This window comes from Moschus berezovskii, chromosome 7 (genome assembly GCF_049115385.1).
Source record: "Moschus berezovskii isolate FMDL1 chromosome 7, NW_MosBer_1.0, whole genome shotgun sequence".
Lineage (NCBI taxonomy): Eukaryota > Metazoa > Chordata > Mammalia > Artiodactyla > Moschidae > Moschus > Moschus berezovskii.
Window position 1 is genome coordinate 49485974 of NC_142466.1, and position 16289 is coordinate 49502262.

The 16289-nt window shown below is 43.7% G+C and overlaps 1 protein-coding gene across 5 annotated transcripts in view; it reads right to left on the reverse strand.

The window, feature by feature from the left end:
* The window catches only part of SMARCA2 (SWI/SNF related BAF chromatin remodeling complex subunit ATPase 2), a 179393-nt gene that overhangs the window by 47889 nt on the left and 115215 nt on the right, over window positions 1-16289 (reverse strand). The window lies entirely within an intron of this gene.

Consider the following 16289-nt stretch of genomic DNA (forward strand, 5'->3'; position numbering starts at 1 on the left):
GGGATCTTCCCGACCCAGGGACTGAACCCAGGTCTCCTGCATTGCAGGCAGATTCTTTACCATCTGAGCCACCAAGAAACTGGGTAGAAGGAAGTCCACAAAGGAGGCCTTTCTGAAGGAGCAGTGGGGATAACGGCGTTCATGAGGTGTGTCTTACATCCCATCCAGGAGCTTGTCTTGATATTTGCAAGCAGTGAGTCCTCCCAGGGTCATTAAGAGACTTATCTGTTGATGATCTGACCTTTTCAAGAAGCAGCCAAAATAACAGGCCAGGAGGAGGTACTCACTGAGCAAAGGGGCTGTGAATTGGGAGGTGATTTATTTAATATCTATCTTTTACCAAACCCCATACTCCCACAGACTTGCACTGACGTGCATTTTCAAAATCTTTAAGGCAATACATTCAACATTCCATACTAAAATACATATATACTAAATGCTGGGCTTCCCTGGTGGTCCAGTGGTTAAGAATCTGCCTTGCAATGCAAGGGACACTGGTTCCATCCCTGGTCTTGGGAAAGATCCCACATGCCTTGGGGCAGCTAAGCCCGTGTGCCACAACTACTGAACCTGCAAGCTACAACTACTGAAGCCTGAGAGCCTAGAGCCTGTGCTCTGCAACAAGAGAAGCCATCACAATGAGAAGCCCTCACACCACATAAAAAGAGTAGCCCCTGCTCTCCGCAACTAGAGATAGACCACTCACAGCAATGAAGACCCAGTGCAGGTAAAAATAAGTATCTTAATATAAGTTGCTCAGTTGTGTCCGACTCTTTGTGACCCCATAGACTGTGGCCCCCTAGGCTCCTCTGTCCATGGAATTTCCCAGGCAAGAATGCTGGATCGAGTTGCCATTTCCTTCTCTAGGAGACCTTCCTGACTCAGGGATCCAACCTCTGTCTCTTGCATTGGCAGGCGGATTCTTCACCACTGAGCCACCAGGGAAGCCTCCCTATTACCATCTATCACACTCGAAGTGAACTTTTAGGATTTACTCTTTGGGTAACTTTCAAGTGTGCTCTGCGAAATTACTAACTATAGTCACCATGCTGTATAACTTAGTTATTTTATAACTGGAAGTTTGTACCTCTTGACCCCTTCACCCATTTCTGCCTACTCCCTAACCTTCCTCTTCTCTGACAATCATCATTGTATTCTTTGTTTCTATGATTTTGGTTTTCCCTGTTCATTTGTTTTGTTTTTAAATTCCACATAAATATGAAGTCATATGGTATGTCTTTCTCTGACTTATTTCACTCAGTATAAGCCCCTCAAAGTCTATCCATGTTACTGAAAATGGCAACACTTCTGTTTTCCTTTTTAGAGGTAAATACAATTCCACTGAATATATATACCACATTTTCTTTATCCATTCATCCATTGATAGACACGTAAGTTGTTCCTGTATCTTGTCTATTGTAAGTAACACTGCAATAAACATGGGGGTGCACATATCTTTTCAAGATAGTGATTTTGTTTCCTTTCAATAAATACCCAGAAGTGGAACTGCTAGATCATATCAATTTTATCTTAAATTTCTTGAGGAAGCTCCATACTGTTTCCAAAGTGGTTGTACCAGTTAACATTCCCACCAGCAGGAAGGTCTCCTCTTTTTCAAATTCTCACCAACGCTTGTTAGTTCTTGTCTTTTTGAGAACTGCCATTCTAAGAGGTAGAACTGATCTTGTGGTTTTGATGTGCAGTTGCTTTATGATGAGTGATGCTGTTGTCTGCTGGCCACCTGCATATCTTTTTTGTAAAAATGTCTATTTAGATTGCTCATTTGGATATTGACCCTTGATGGATATATAACTTGCATTTATTCTCTCTTATTCAGTAGGTTTTCTTTTCATTCTCTTGATGGCTTCCTTTGCTGTGCAGAAACTTCTTACTTTATTTTTGCTTTTGTTGCCTTTTCTTTTGGAGTTAGATACAAAATTTGTCACCAATGTGACAAATAGCTTACTGCCTATGCTTTTTTTTTTTTCAGGAGTTTTAATGCTTCAGATTACATTCAAGTCCTTGATCCATTTGGAGTTAATTTTTGTGTATAGTGAAAGGTAATGGTCTCATTTTATTCTTTTGCTGTCCAGTTATCCCAATACCATTTACCAAAGAGAACTTTCTTTCCCGCTTGTATATTCTTGTACTGCTGTCATAAGTTGATTGGCTATCTATACATGGCTCAGATAGTAAAGCAACTGCCTGCAATGCGGGAGACCTGGGTTTGATCTCTGGGTTGGGAAGATCCTCTGGAGGAGGGCATGGCAACCCTTTCCAGTATTCTTGCCTGTAGAATCCCCATGGACAGAGGAGCCTGGTGGGCTACAGTCCATGTCGCAGAGTCAGACATGACTGAGCGACTAAGCACAGCACAGGACATGGGCTTATTTCTGGGTTCTTTATTCTGTTTCACTGATCTGTTGTACTTGTTTTATACCAACAAAATAGCATTTTGATTATTATAGCTTTGTGATATAGTTTGAAATTGGGGAAAGTGATGCCTCCAGATTTGTTCTTCTTTCTCAGGATAACTTTAGCTATTCAGGACTTTTGTGGTTCCATAAAAATTTTAGGATTGTTAGTTGTATTTCTGTGAAAAATGTCTTTGGAATTGATAAGGATTGCACTGAATCTGTCTATTGCTTTGGGTAATATGGACATTTGGCATTATTAATTCTTCCAATCCATGACCATGAAATAGATTTCTATTTTTTGTGTCTTCTTCAATGTGTTTCACCAGTAACATAGTTTTCAGTATATAGGTCTTTCACCTCTTTGGTTAAATTTATTCCTAGATATTTTATTATTTTTGATACAACTGTAAAGGGGATGGTTCTCTTTCTGATAATTTGTTGTCAGTGCATATAAATGCAACTAACTTTTGTATACTATTGATTTTACTGAATAAACCTGTCACTTTACTGAATTCATTTATTACTGAGTTCTAACAGTTTTCTTTGTGACACTGAAAAGCCGTATTTGAAAGTGAGGGGAATCAGGTTGTGAAACCTGAAGTGGAGAAATAAAAGCCCTGTTCATAAGAAGAAGCAAAAACTGCTGTTCCAGTGTGGGGAGGCATGCCCCCACATGTGTCTTAATGGCTCTAAAAACAAAAAGTCCTTTAGCAGTGGGTGCCCAGGAAAATAGGGTGTTATTCAGACTGAATGGAAGGACATGCAAATACAGCTGACAACAGGCTGGGGCCTGATGGGCATCATGGGTTGGGATTTACTGAAACTGTGGAGAGCCAACCCTCATAACAGGTTAAAAATACATCTGAACGCAATGGCACCACAGTAATCCCTGTCTGTGATTTTACTTGGCTCCTTTTCCAACCTGGGTATGTGAAGGTCAACAAGATTACAGGTGACTCTATTTTCTTACCCCTCTTCCATATTTCTCATTATGCTTTTATGATGGAGAGAATCCCTCCAAATAAATTTTATTTTAAACATTGCATGCATGGATGCTGTGTCATGTCTGACTTTGTGCGACCCTATGGACTATGGCCCACCAGGCTCCCCTGTCCATGGGATTCTCCAGGCAAGGATACCGGAGTGGCTGCTTTTTCCTTCTCTGGGGCATCTTCACAACCCAGGGATTGAACCCACGTCTCTTACATCTCTTGCGTTAGCAGGAGTGTTCTTTACCACCAGCACCACTTGTGAAGCCCAATTTTAACTGTTACTTTTCTTAAAAAAATATCTAGCTCTGGGTGCTGACTACAGAAATGCAAAAAGACACAATTTATAAAACTACTAATAAACAGTCATTCATTAGATTTGGGTAACACGATAAAATAAAGCCCCTACACTGGGTTTCTTAATTCTTTTGCAAAACAAATGTGCATGCCAGGGATTCCCCTGGAATGTTGACACTGTAGTCTGTTAGACGCCACGATATCCTTCCCAGACCTTCCAATAATATCCCATGACATTAGTGCATTTTTTTAAATTAAGTAAATGCAAACAGATTTGGTCTTGATAATTTGGCAAGGAGACTTGATACGTTTCAATGAACAAAATAAATCCATGCAGCAGCTGCTATGTACTCTGCTTAGAAGAAGGGATTTAAAAAATGATGAGGTGGGTTATTTCTTCTTGATGCCAGTGTGCTAGAAAAGTCTTTGGTCTTGGTCTATACGGAGGTGCTGAAGCCCCCAACTCCATGAGTAGAGAAAGTAGCTCCCTTGGGCAGGTAGGTGTTCCCTTCACAGCTCCACCACGCTAGTGTCCTGGCCATCATATACTATCAGCACACAGGACTCAGCTCAGCTCTCCAAATGTTACTAACACCCAGGGAGTCCTGGACACTGATCACACACTGAGTCCACTAACACGCTATAGAACCCTCGTCAGCCTGCACTTCTGAGAGAAAGCCTGGCTAAGAACAAGGAGAAGAATCCCTCACCCCTGACCCCCCTGAGTTTGAGTTCCTGAGGGTTGAGTCTCAGGTGGAGCCAGACCTACAGAGTCCGTTCTAGGGCTGCCAAAGACAAAAGTCAAGGAGGGAGGCAGGCAGGCGAGATGGGCCAGGCTCTCTTCCTCACCCCCATCCCTCACTTCATGACTCCAATGGGCACACAAGGAAACAGGCCAGGGAGGTGAGGTGACTTATCTAAGATGTCACACAACAAAACAACAACACACCTGGAACCAGAACCCCAATATCCCAATGCCTCAGGCTTGTCACTCCACTAAAAGAGGCAAATGGGGCAACAAGAACAGAACCACTGGAAGCCTTGATAAAGCTGTTTTGAGGATATCATTTTAAATGTGTGTGTGTGTGTACACGCTCAGTTTCTCAGTTGTGTCCGACTCTTTGCGACCCCATGAACTGCCTGCTAGTAGGCTCCTCTGTCCATGGGATTTTTCAGGCAAGAATACTGGAGTGGGTTGCCATTTCCTTTTCCAGGGCATCTTCCCAATCTAGGGATCAAATCCATTTCTCTTGCGCCTCCTGCAATTGGCAGGTGGATTCTTTACCACTGCGCCACCTGGGAAGCCAATCATTTAAAATAATCCTTGGAAAATATTCTATATTCAAGGTCCAAGGGAAAAATATTTTTAAAAAACAGCATGTGCATTAGGAATATACTTTTTACAATGGACTATGAGCACAGTGACCTTAAATGTTAGATTTCAGTAGGAGTGGCAAAACGAGAATCAAGCTTTGTCTGCAGGAAAGTTTCATGGTCCCATCAACAACTTCTCATGATTCTGACAATTCAACATTCTTTAACAGAAAGTAAGAAAGGCATCCATCTAAAAGGTACATGGCCTTATGCTTAAGATCACCATTTTCCATTGGACACTCTCTTGTACAAAAATAGAAACAAAAACCCAATTAATTTAGTACTTTCTATTTTGCCTTTTCAAGTTAGATTAGATATGTCAATATGGTTTTTGCTTAAAAAGAAGTAAGGGCTGACGCTAGAAGACAGCTGTTGTAAAATCTATAAGAATTTCCAAGGAATAGCTGGATTGAAGCAATGGTTGTATTTTTATGCATATTTAAATACTGTTCATCAATGAGTTCTGAAATTAGAACAGAGCCTTTAAAATCTTGAAAAGCTCAAGAGCTCTTATGTCAAAACCATGTCTTTAGAATTCTTTTAAATAAGAAATCTTTACAAGAAGACACAGATTATGAATTTAATGGGAAAGAATGCCAGTACTGTCTACCTTGATCCATATTTGTAAATAACACAGGATTCTACTGCCTTAACCAAAAGAACGTGAAGTGTAAGCAAATACCCTTTCTGAGCGCTCATCTCTGGCTGGTACATTCACTTATTTACAAACATTTATGGATGCTTACTGTGCACGAGGCATTGCCCTACTGCTGGGATACGGCCATGGACTAGACAGGCGAGGACCCTGGCTTTCCTGGAGCTTGGTACCAGTGGAAGAAGCCAGTGAGATAACCTTTAGATGGCGGCAAGGGCTGCGAAGAAGGTTAACGTAGGTTATGTGACAGTTGCCGGCAGGGCCTGGCTCTTTAAGCTGGGGCAGTCAGGGAGGGTCTGTCTGGAAAGAGAGCATGAAGACAAGGAGACGGCCACGTGGCAGTTAGGGAAGGAACCTTCCTGGAAGTGCACAGGTCCAGGAAGACAACCCAGTGTGGCAGCCACCCAGAGAAGAAGATGACATTCGAGGGCCAGGCAGAGGCCAGATGGCCATGGCCTTGGAGACCACGTTAAAGTGCTTGGATTCAATTACATGCGCAGTGGGAGGCTGCTGGAGGGGTGATGTGGGGAGCGGGGCTGGGGGTAGGGGTGGTCACAGCTGCAATCTGCTTTGGGAAGTGCCCTCCGACTTCTCTGAGGAGCCACCTGAACTGTCCCTGAACAAAGAGGAGAGCTATTCTCTAAAACACCGGCAATCTGCAAGTGTCACATGCTTCCTTCAGCTCATGGCGTTGGTATCTAACTTCCCCAATCCTTCTTTCTTTTGTCAAGGTGGATGGGGGATGCACTGTGTTGTATTTTTCCTCCACTGGAGGCCAAGCAGGGTGGGGAAGAGCACTGGGGAGGCTGTTGGGGAGGCTTGGGTCTCCCTGAAGCATCCAGGAGATGAACGCTGTTGCCAACCATGTCCGGAGGTCACACCATGTGCTAAAGAGCAGCTGCCCTTCCATCCTCCAGAGTCTGAGGATGGGGGCAGGGGGAGAAATCATAAATAATGCCCCCAGAGATGTGACACTAAAAGTCTAGGGTGAAGGAAGATGGATATTTCTTAAACTCTGCTGATTTCCTCAACAGTTAAAAGCCCGAGTCAGAGCATCTCACAATCTGTTCTAATCTCTGTTAATTCCCATCTGTGTACACTTGGAGACCTGCTCTTGACAAGCTCTTTAAGGTGGCTAAGTGTGCAATATTATCTCTAATAGCATCTCTCAAGTCTGGCTCTTAATTGCTCTAATAAGGCGGGCCAGTCGTAGTGAGGAACGCTAGCTCAACAATTAACACTACCTTCCCCATGCCTGCACCATGCGGAGCTCAACCTGCTCACCATTCAATAAATGGGCGTTGAATGGAATGTGCTATTTAACAGCCTCCACCAATGGACCCACTGATCAGAAAGCAGGGGATGCTCATGACTAAAAGCACAGTAAAAAGGAAAAGGAAAGCAGCTTCATGTGACTTCTGAGGTTGTCTTTAGGTAGGTGGAGGGGACCCAGCAAGCAAAGAGAATGCAGCTGCACCCAGATCAAGAAACCAAGATGACACACTGAGCTGGCAGCAGGGTCGGAATGCACAGACCAGCTTCCTGACTGCCAACCCCCTGCCCTTCCTGCAGCCACAGAGGGTTAAGCAGAAAACCAGAGTCCAGAGAGTTTACAGCTGCATGAGTACAGGTTGGCTGGCTTGAGGTGAGTAAGCCTCTGCGCATGTTCCATAACATACTCAGTAAGGAATCATGTCACTCTCCTTAATTCCATTAATGGTAAGGACGGGGGCCTCTTCACTCCTTTTACCTTTCTTCTGTTGCCCCAAACCTAGGATTCAAGACACACAACAGAACTATTTTATTTCTTTTTTTCCTACCATCTAGGTATTCTCTAAAATAATTTAATACTTTTTCCGTAATAGCTATTTTTTTTTTTTGTAATCATTATATGCCAGGTTCTACGGTACACATATTCAAACTTCAGAAAATTATATGAAGGAGCTATGATTTTCCCCATTTCTATAACAAAGCTACAGGAAGTTACACTAGGCACCCCAGGTCACAGAGCAAAATAGGTGGAGCTGGGATTTGAACCCTGATTCATCAGATTCCAAAGTTTAGTCTCTGAACTATGATCCTAGATGCCCTTGAGAGGCAGCGATCAAAGATACAGTTGTGTCAGTAAAGTTCCCTGCCCTGTCTGTAACTTCCTAAAAACAGCTGTGCCTTCCCAAGCTCTCGCTGGGAGAATGAAGTCATTTCACAGTGTATACCTGTCCCAAAACATCACATGGTACACCTTAAGTACATACATCTTTTGTCAAAAATAAACATATTTTTAAAAAAGATTTCTTTTCGTAGCGTTATGGATTTAAAAAACAAAAACAAAAAAGAACAGGATAAGAACCAAATCTTGATTCAGAAAAGCAGCCATATTTCTAAAACCATCTTTCTCTAAGCAGTGGTTAAAGATAATGTGAACTAATGTGGGCTCCTTAGTATCGGTATGCCAGGTCCAATTCCCACGGTTACTTTCAATGTCTGAGTTAGATTTCAGAGCTAAACCTGTATTTCAAAAGGTTAAAACTTGAGACTAGAATTTCCAGGCATCACAGTTTTAAGAACAAATTGAAACAAGTCTCTGTCACTTCTCAGCCTTTAGTATCTAGTATTTTAGATGATCCTCTAAGGACACTTTCTTCCATTAAACCAACCCTATTGAGTTTTGATCAAAGGGAACATATCAGATCCAATCGCTGTGAAAACAATCCAGCCCACTGATTTAAGAATAAAATAAAAAGTACAGGAAGTTATCAAAATTCATTTACTACGGTCAAATGTTTCCCCCAGACAATTCACAACTCTGATCACCATTAATTAGTTCAGTACTTCCTCCTAAAGTGATGAAGGACCTTGAATTTGGCAAAACCCAAATCCATTTGCTAGGGTCTTAGCTCTCCCTTGTGTATAAAAACGGAAATGCAGCTTGCTAGCCATTTTGCCCCAGTAAATCTGACGATCCAATTTGAAAAGCTAAAAAATGCCATTTGGGAAAAGAAAACTAAAATAAAATTTTATGTCTTTTAAACAAAAAGCAAGGGACGGTGATGCAAAGTGACAAAACAAGAGAGAAGGGGCAAAATACTCAAGGTATCATGCACACGATACTTTAGATGCTGCTGAGGCTGAAGCTCCAAATCTTTGGCCACCTGATGTGAAGTCGACTCACTGGAAAAGATCCTGATGCTGGGAAAGATTGAAGGCAGGAGAAGGGGACAACAGAGGATACGATGATTGGATGGCATCACCGATTCAATGGACATGAGTTTGAGCAGACTCTGGGAGATAGTGAAGGACAGGGAAGCTTGTCGTGCTGCAGTCCATGGGGTTGCAAAGAGTCGGACACAACTTGGCAACTGAGCAACAACAGCAATACTTTAGATGAAGGACCCTCCCAAACCTCGCCAGTATAGAATAAAGTCTCTGCGGAGAAAAGGATGACTTACAGAATCTCTGACGCTGTAATTAGACCTAGGAGACCCCAGCTCCTAATTTCAGACTGTATCACATCATACTTAATCCAGTCCAAACAGAGGAGACATTATTCTGTTTCAAAGATTTCCAGGGAGAGAAAAATCCTCTTCGTATAGACCAGGAAATACTTTTTATTATTTCTCATTATGTCTTTCAACAAACTTTCAAATATTTTATTTAAAATCCTAACTTCTTTAAACTTTCTTGGTACTTTTTCCAGATCTTCGTGGCTAACTCTCGGTGGATTTCTCTGCCTTTTTCCCACAGAGGGTTTGGCAGAGGCTGCATAGCCTTTCAAGACAGAGAGGTAAACTCCACTACGAGGTGTCACATTTTATTTCACTGATTTCCCCTACTATTTTACTGTTCAGGAGTCTCTTACTCCATTGTCTCCACTGTGCACTGTGGAAAGGGGAGACCCCACCAAAAATTCTTCTGGTGGTCAGCCCCTGGTGGCTCAGCGGTAAAGAATCCACCTGCCAATGCTGGAGACACAGGTTCAATCGCTGGGTTAGGAAGATCCCCTGAAGTAGGAAATGGCAATCCTCTCCAGTATTCTTGTCTGGGAAATCCCATGGACAGAAGGAGCCTAGAGAGCTACAGCTCGTGGGGTCGCAAAACAGTTGGACATGACTTAGCACCTAAACACACACACAGACCTAACTATGGAGATGTCTTTCTGGCACCAAAACTGTGGGACACTCAAGCTCTTATCTGGTGACAGACTGGTTGAGGGATAAAAGATGTTCTGTGCTACCTTTTCTTAAGGTCTGGAAATCCTAGGGCTTCTAAAACTAGCTGTCTCTCTTGTGAGACTCAAAGATCCGAGGATATGAGTCTTAGCCCCGTCATTTAGATAACATGGTCTGGGGCCTGACAGTGCAGGGCATTGTAGGAACAGAGCTCATACCATTGCCAGGAGCTTACAAAACCAAAAGAAACATCCTTACACTCATATGCAAGGACCGCACCATGAGAAGAGACCCCCACCAAGTCAGGAACCTTTTCAAATGACAGTTTCGAGGCATCAGATCCACTGTGAAACAAAAGCAGACTCCAAAGTTCACTCTCTCTCCATCAGACTGGCAATGAAATATTATACAGAGCACATCATTTAGACTGCATTCCAATTATCCTCAAGTGCTGCGGGGCACAAATCACTCATTTGGCAATTAAATAAATTTTGGGATGTCACTAAATGTTTAGGAAGGGAAGGATTCTGAAGTTGGCAGAAGGACCAAAGGAACAGGAAGAATAGGAAAGCCAGGCATTCCATCATTCACCATCTGCCCACTGTTAAGCTTTACAGACACCCCAATTTTACGGGGCTCCCACCTCAATCATGATTATCATACTAGGAACATCACAGCCCGTGCATGTAAGAAACACCTGGCCCAACAGGCTCATCCGACGTCTGCCAATTTAGGTCCACGAATGCCTGCCCTCAAAGGTGCTTTTCCAAGAAATTATCAACATGAACCAATTATTGGTTATGTGGAAACACTCACACACAATACATAGTTGAGCACTGTTACCACTGTGGGTACGCCATGGGAAAGCTACAAAATGGTAATGGACAGAATACTTTTAAAACCACATTAATATTCTCTTCCACACATTCTCAAGGGACCATTCCTTGTTCAGGGGAGCCACCTTGAGTAGGATTAGGGCAAAGGTAATAAGCAAAGACAAAAAAAGACAAACCACCACCACTGACTTCCACAATAGGACTTGTGGTTCTACCAGCAGACAGCAGTCTAAATCAGGCTGATGGAGAGGAGTTTCCTCAATTCCGAAGGCTCTTTGCAATTAGGAGGTGAGACTGCTGGACAGGGATCCCCAGAAGCATTCTAGAAGCCACAGGGAAGAGCACCATGGCCAGGCCACGTGTGTATGGGAAGCTGCAACATGACAGGAAGGCAGGATAGAGAGCCTTTTGTCCAGGAAGAAAAGGGGGTTAAGAGGAAGAGAGGTAAGACATGAGCCCTGAGGACTTTGCTAGCTGTGGTATAAGCCGCTGTGCCAGCTCCCTCCATGGGGAGGAGATTCCAATGACGACTGCACACGGAAGCTCAGTGGAGATTCCTGGTTGGTGTGCACACCACTCTGCCAGGAGGGGTGCCCCCTGGTTCCATGAGGCGAGGGCAGGGAAGCTGGGTACCCTCCCTGAGACCATCCTATGTGCTGCTTCATTTGGCTGCCCCTCCTGATTTGTATCCTTCACAACAAAGCTGTAACCACCACCAGAGGTACTTTCTGGATCCACAGTAGCAAATTACTGAACCTGAGGAGGGTCATGAGAACCCCTTGAATTTAGAGCCAGTCGGTCAGTACTGCAGGTGGCCCAGGGATCCCCGAAGTGTGGCTGGCCACCAAAGTAAGCCCAGTCTTACTGGGGACTGAGTCCTTTAACTTGTGGGGTCTAACTCCAGGTAGTTCATACCACACTGGCTTGCAATACACCTAGCAAGGGCTGAAATGGAATATTCACTCTTCAGGCCCCAAACCTGGTATATTTTGTAGGGGCAGTGCAGGGAGCAAGAGGAATGAGGCAGCAAAAATGGCCAGAGGTAGATTTACTATGAAGGCCATGAAGTGTGGGCTTTAGGATTCTCACTTTACCAGCACCTCCCAAGGCTCCAGGAAGGTCCCTCACAGTGCATTCATATAGTCAGATACTTTGACAGATTTTGCAAAAATAAGGCATTTTTGTATCGCTTGTTTTAAAGAGCTTCCTGACTCACCCAACTATCAGATTCTAGAAGCTTCAGGCTTGACAACTCCCTGATGGTGAGACCGTGATTTTTTTTTACAAAAAGGGGCTGGACTCTCCTGGATGTTCCAGCACAATGGGAAGAAAGCAACCAAGAGTTTTCAGATTCCCAACTAGTGCACAAAAGAGCTGAGAGCACTAAGAGATCAGAGAAGCTGAGAGTCTTCATAAGATTTCAGGAAAGCTGACCACTGGACACTGGCCAGGACCCCAGACCTGAACAGTACATGGCATCAAAGACACCAGAAGATGGCACTGGCTGCACGTCAAGACCTCCAGCGACAGGACAGACTGGTAGTCCTGTGCTGAGCCCAGCAGAGATCCACAGGACAGGGTACCTGCCCCAATGTCATGATGAAACCCCAGCTTCTACCTTCATCCAGATGCCATCTTGGGAAGGAAGATGGCAAGGAACCCCGAGAAAGGGAGAAAAACAGCCCATGGGAGGCATGGATGTTGACCTGACTATCCCCAAAAGAGGAAGTTCACTTGAGACTGCCTGCTGCTGCTGCTGCTAAGTCACTTCAGTCGTGTCCGACTCTGTGTGACCCCATAGACGGCAGCCAACCAGGCTCCCCCGTCCCTGGGATTCTCCAGGCAAGAACACTGGAGTGGGTTGCCATTTCCTTCTCCAATGTGTGAAAGTGAAAAGCGAAAGTGAAGTCGCTCAGTCATGTCCGACTAGTAGCGACCCCATGGACTGCAGCCCACCAGGCTCCCCTGTCCATGCGATTTTCTAGGCAAGAGTACTGGAGTGGCTTGCCATTGCCTTCTCCGTGAGACTGCCTAACACCAAAGAAATTAAGGTTTCCTCAGTGGAAACAGGAATTTCAAAACAACTTTAAAAACCTTAAAAAAAAAAAGTCAAATTGAGCTTTGTTTGAAATTGTGATCCTCTTCACTTAAAATAACATGAATACAGAAAATTTTTTTAAATCTTCCAATTCAACAGATTGTCTAAAGGACACTGTGGGAATTTTTAGCATACTATGATTATAAAATAAAATCTGTTTGTGATGAAACCATAATAAAATTTTCAAAGAAAATGGCCATAGCACTTCAATTCAACCAAGTGTTCTGAGACAGACACTGCTATCTCGTCATCAAAATCCTACCTTTCTGGGCTCATAGCCAGACCACAGTTCTGAGTCGCCCTTATAGCTAACATGGTCCCATGATGGAGTTCTAGCTAATGGAATGTGAGCGAAGGTCATGGAGGCCCATTCACTTAGAGTCCTTAGAACTCAACACATGTCTGCTGTGTTCCCCAATTCCAGCTCAAGGGGATGGAGATGTTGAAATTTGACAGAGTCCCTCCAGCCTCGATCCCTGAACAGCCACGGGTAGAACGGTTGCTTCTACCAACCAGAAACAGCCACCTTCAATTTTTACCTGAGAAATACAATTCCACTTCCTCTTTGGGACAGGCCCGTGAATAGGGCAAGTTTAGGTCCATCTGCTGCCGGAGTGAACGCTACCTGGGGCAGTACTCTCACACATCAATCCTGTGCTATTTGGCAATCAGTGGGCACTTACTATTTGCACACGGAAGTCCAACCAAGATGCAGCATGTTAATGAATCGGGAAAGCAGGTATTTCAACAATGACCAAGAAAACTAGCAAGTTGGATTTGAGCTGTTACTGAAGAACAGGCCAAGAAAAGTGAGAATATGAGGAGAAATGTGATTAGTGTTTACTTGTGAAGGGATCAAAGGAGTAGTGGCAATTAAGTTGGGCCCTGGGGGATGAGGAAAGCGCCAAAGAAAGAGGATTGTGGGGAAATTCATTCTAACTGCATTGGAGTCCTCAAACGTTTCATCCAGTGGGAGGTAATGCTAAAAACAGAAAAAATATTGTTCTGTTCACCCCCAGGGAATAGGATCAGGACGAGCGAGCAGCAGCTATAAGGAAAGAGGATTCTGTTCAAAGGGAAGAAGAACTAACAGTTGGGGCTGACCACTAGAAGGGCTGTGCAGACAAAAGGCAGAGTGTCTCCTTTGTGGATGGTCAGCCTCTTGGCACGGGTGCTGCAGAGGATGTGATTTAAGCACAGGATGGGGAGCTGTTCCATTGAGCTGTCTTCCAACTCAGGGATTCTATGTATCTCTGATGCCTCTGCCAAGCCGGCTTTGTACAACATTTCCAGGAGAAGGGAGAATTATTTTAGCCCTGTTACAGCATTTCTTATAGAACAGTCTTTGCCAAGTTCCCTCTCAAGGCTGTGTTGCTTAGGTTCACCCAGCGTGTTCAATCATCAGCCAGTGGAGAATATCTCTGTACATTTAGATCCACGAGAGCCCCTTGCATAAAATTTTATTGTCAAGAAAGAGCTTAATAGGCTGATATTAAACAGGATGGCTGCTGGTGAACAAGTAAACAAACGATGGATAGTAAGCATCTGTTTGAATGCTTAGGCCGTGAGACACCCTGCATTAATCGCATGGCCTGGTTAATGGCAAGTTATCAACTCACACTGAATATGGAGACACAGTTTCCAAGAGATGGGATTACAAAAAGGTATATTACAATAAAGTGGCCCTGAGAACAGTTTTCCTTCTTGGGTGACTTGCTTTCTTGCGAGGCACCTTAAGGTGAAAATTATGAACATCACTTTCATAGCATAGTTTTATAAAACAAATTAGTTTTCCATTTTTAGACATACGTGTTCCTTTTGTTAGACAGACAAAAGGATGTGAACCGAGTGGAGAAAGACTAGACCAAAAAAAAAGGAAGTCTACAAGATACACGAATACGACCCTAACATGACTGGTAAATCAGTAACTTTCCACTTTCTTATAAGTTAATCATTTCATCTTCACAAGCATTCATGCAGTTTCTACTGTGTGGAAGCACAGCTCTCATCATCAGTGGAATAAACTGAAGAAGAGAAAAAATGAGGTATTCTAACCTTGACAGGGAGGCCTGGCGTGCTGTGATTCATGGGGTCGCGGAGAGTCGGACACGACTGAGAGACTGAACTGAACTGAACTGAACCTTGAAAACTTTCTAGGATTCACAACACTATTTACTTGAAGAACATTTTCCGTTGGTTATTGAAAAAGGATACATTCGGCTACCTTCTTGCCTAATAAACAAGATTGTTTCGCTTGCAGTGTCTGGAAATTATACATATACAAGACAGGCTTTAAACTGCTGGCCTAGGTTGTTGTCTCATTTCCTATAATAATATCCAAATAGTTAATTTATTGTTCACATAAAAGAGAAAGGGAAAAGAATTTCCCCCAGCTCAGACATGACCATTAAGCACAAACTCTTTCCATTAGCAAATGCATCTTAATTACGCTACTGCAACCTCACAATAGTGAAACAAAAGAAACTCGTAAAACCGTATTCTGAGGCCACTGGAACGCTTGGGTGTGACAGTAAGACCACCAGGCAAAAGTTACATTTCACTTGTCATTGTTCAACCGCAGAGAGGAGGAACGCTTTCCTTGTCCCTTTCTGCTCAGGATACCACAGACTTCAATCTTTTCGAAATTCAGGTCACGTCTCTCTCACCATACGACAGCCTGAGTAAATCACCTCTCAAGTGGGGCCGAGACCTGTCTGCCTGTGATATCCAATCTCAAAACTCCTCACCCATGGCCCTCCGACCCACCTACCTACTTACAGGCTGGGTCCTAAAATCCACATTTTACAAAGCTTGGGAACAGCATTGCCTTCTGATAAAATGAACAACTCACAAAAACAGCTTCTATTTTGTTTGGTTTTCACCCAACCATGCTTACTATTTCCAGCGCACATTTACCGGCCCTGCCTGGAATGCACATCCCAGACTGTTCTGTCTGCCTTGGTTCTAAGTCTGTGCCCAATAACGAAAGTGCCCCTAAACCTTCAAAAGGAAGAGTCACGCTGGCCTGGGCACTCACACATGTGGCTCCTAGGAGCAGTTGGATATTTCTGTGCTCAAACAGTCTGAGATCATAGACCTCAGTCAAAACGAGGAATCGACATTTTCCAAAGCAGAGAAACAAAAAACAATCCAAACTATAGAATACCATTTCCAAGTGTCAGTGACCCAAGTCCCAGGTCCCAGGCTGCATCTGTAAGGGACGGATCAGATCAAGCCAACATCAAGCCCCCAAATGCATCAGAACTCACTGATTCTGTTGTTTCTAGCCAGCTGTGTGACCTTGAAGAGTCACCTAACCTCTCTGGACCTCAGCAGAACCAGGAGAGTACAAAGGCAACTTCCAGTGCTAATGTTATGGCGGGTCTAGGAAACAGCAATGTAGTCAGAAGAGACTGCTGTCTTGAACTCTCTCTGCAAGACTTGCAAAAGTGAA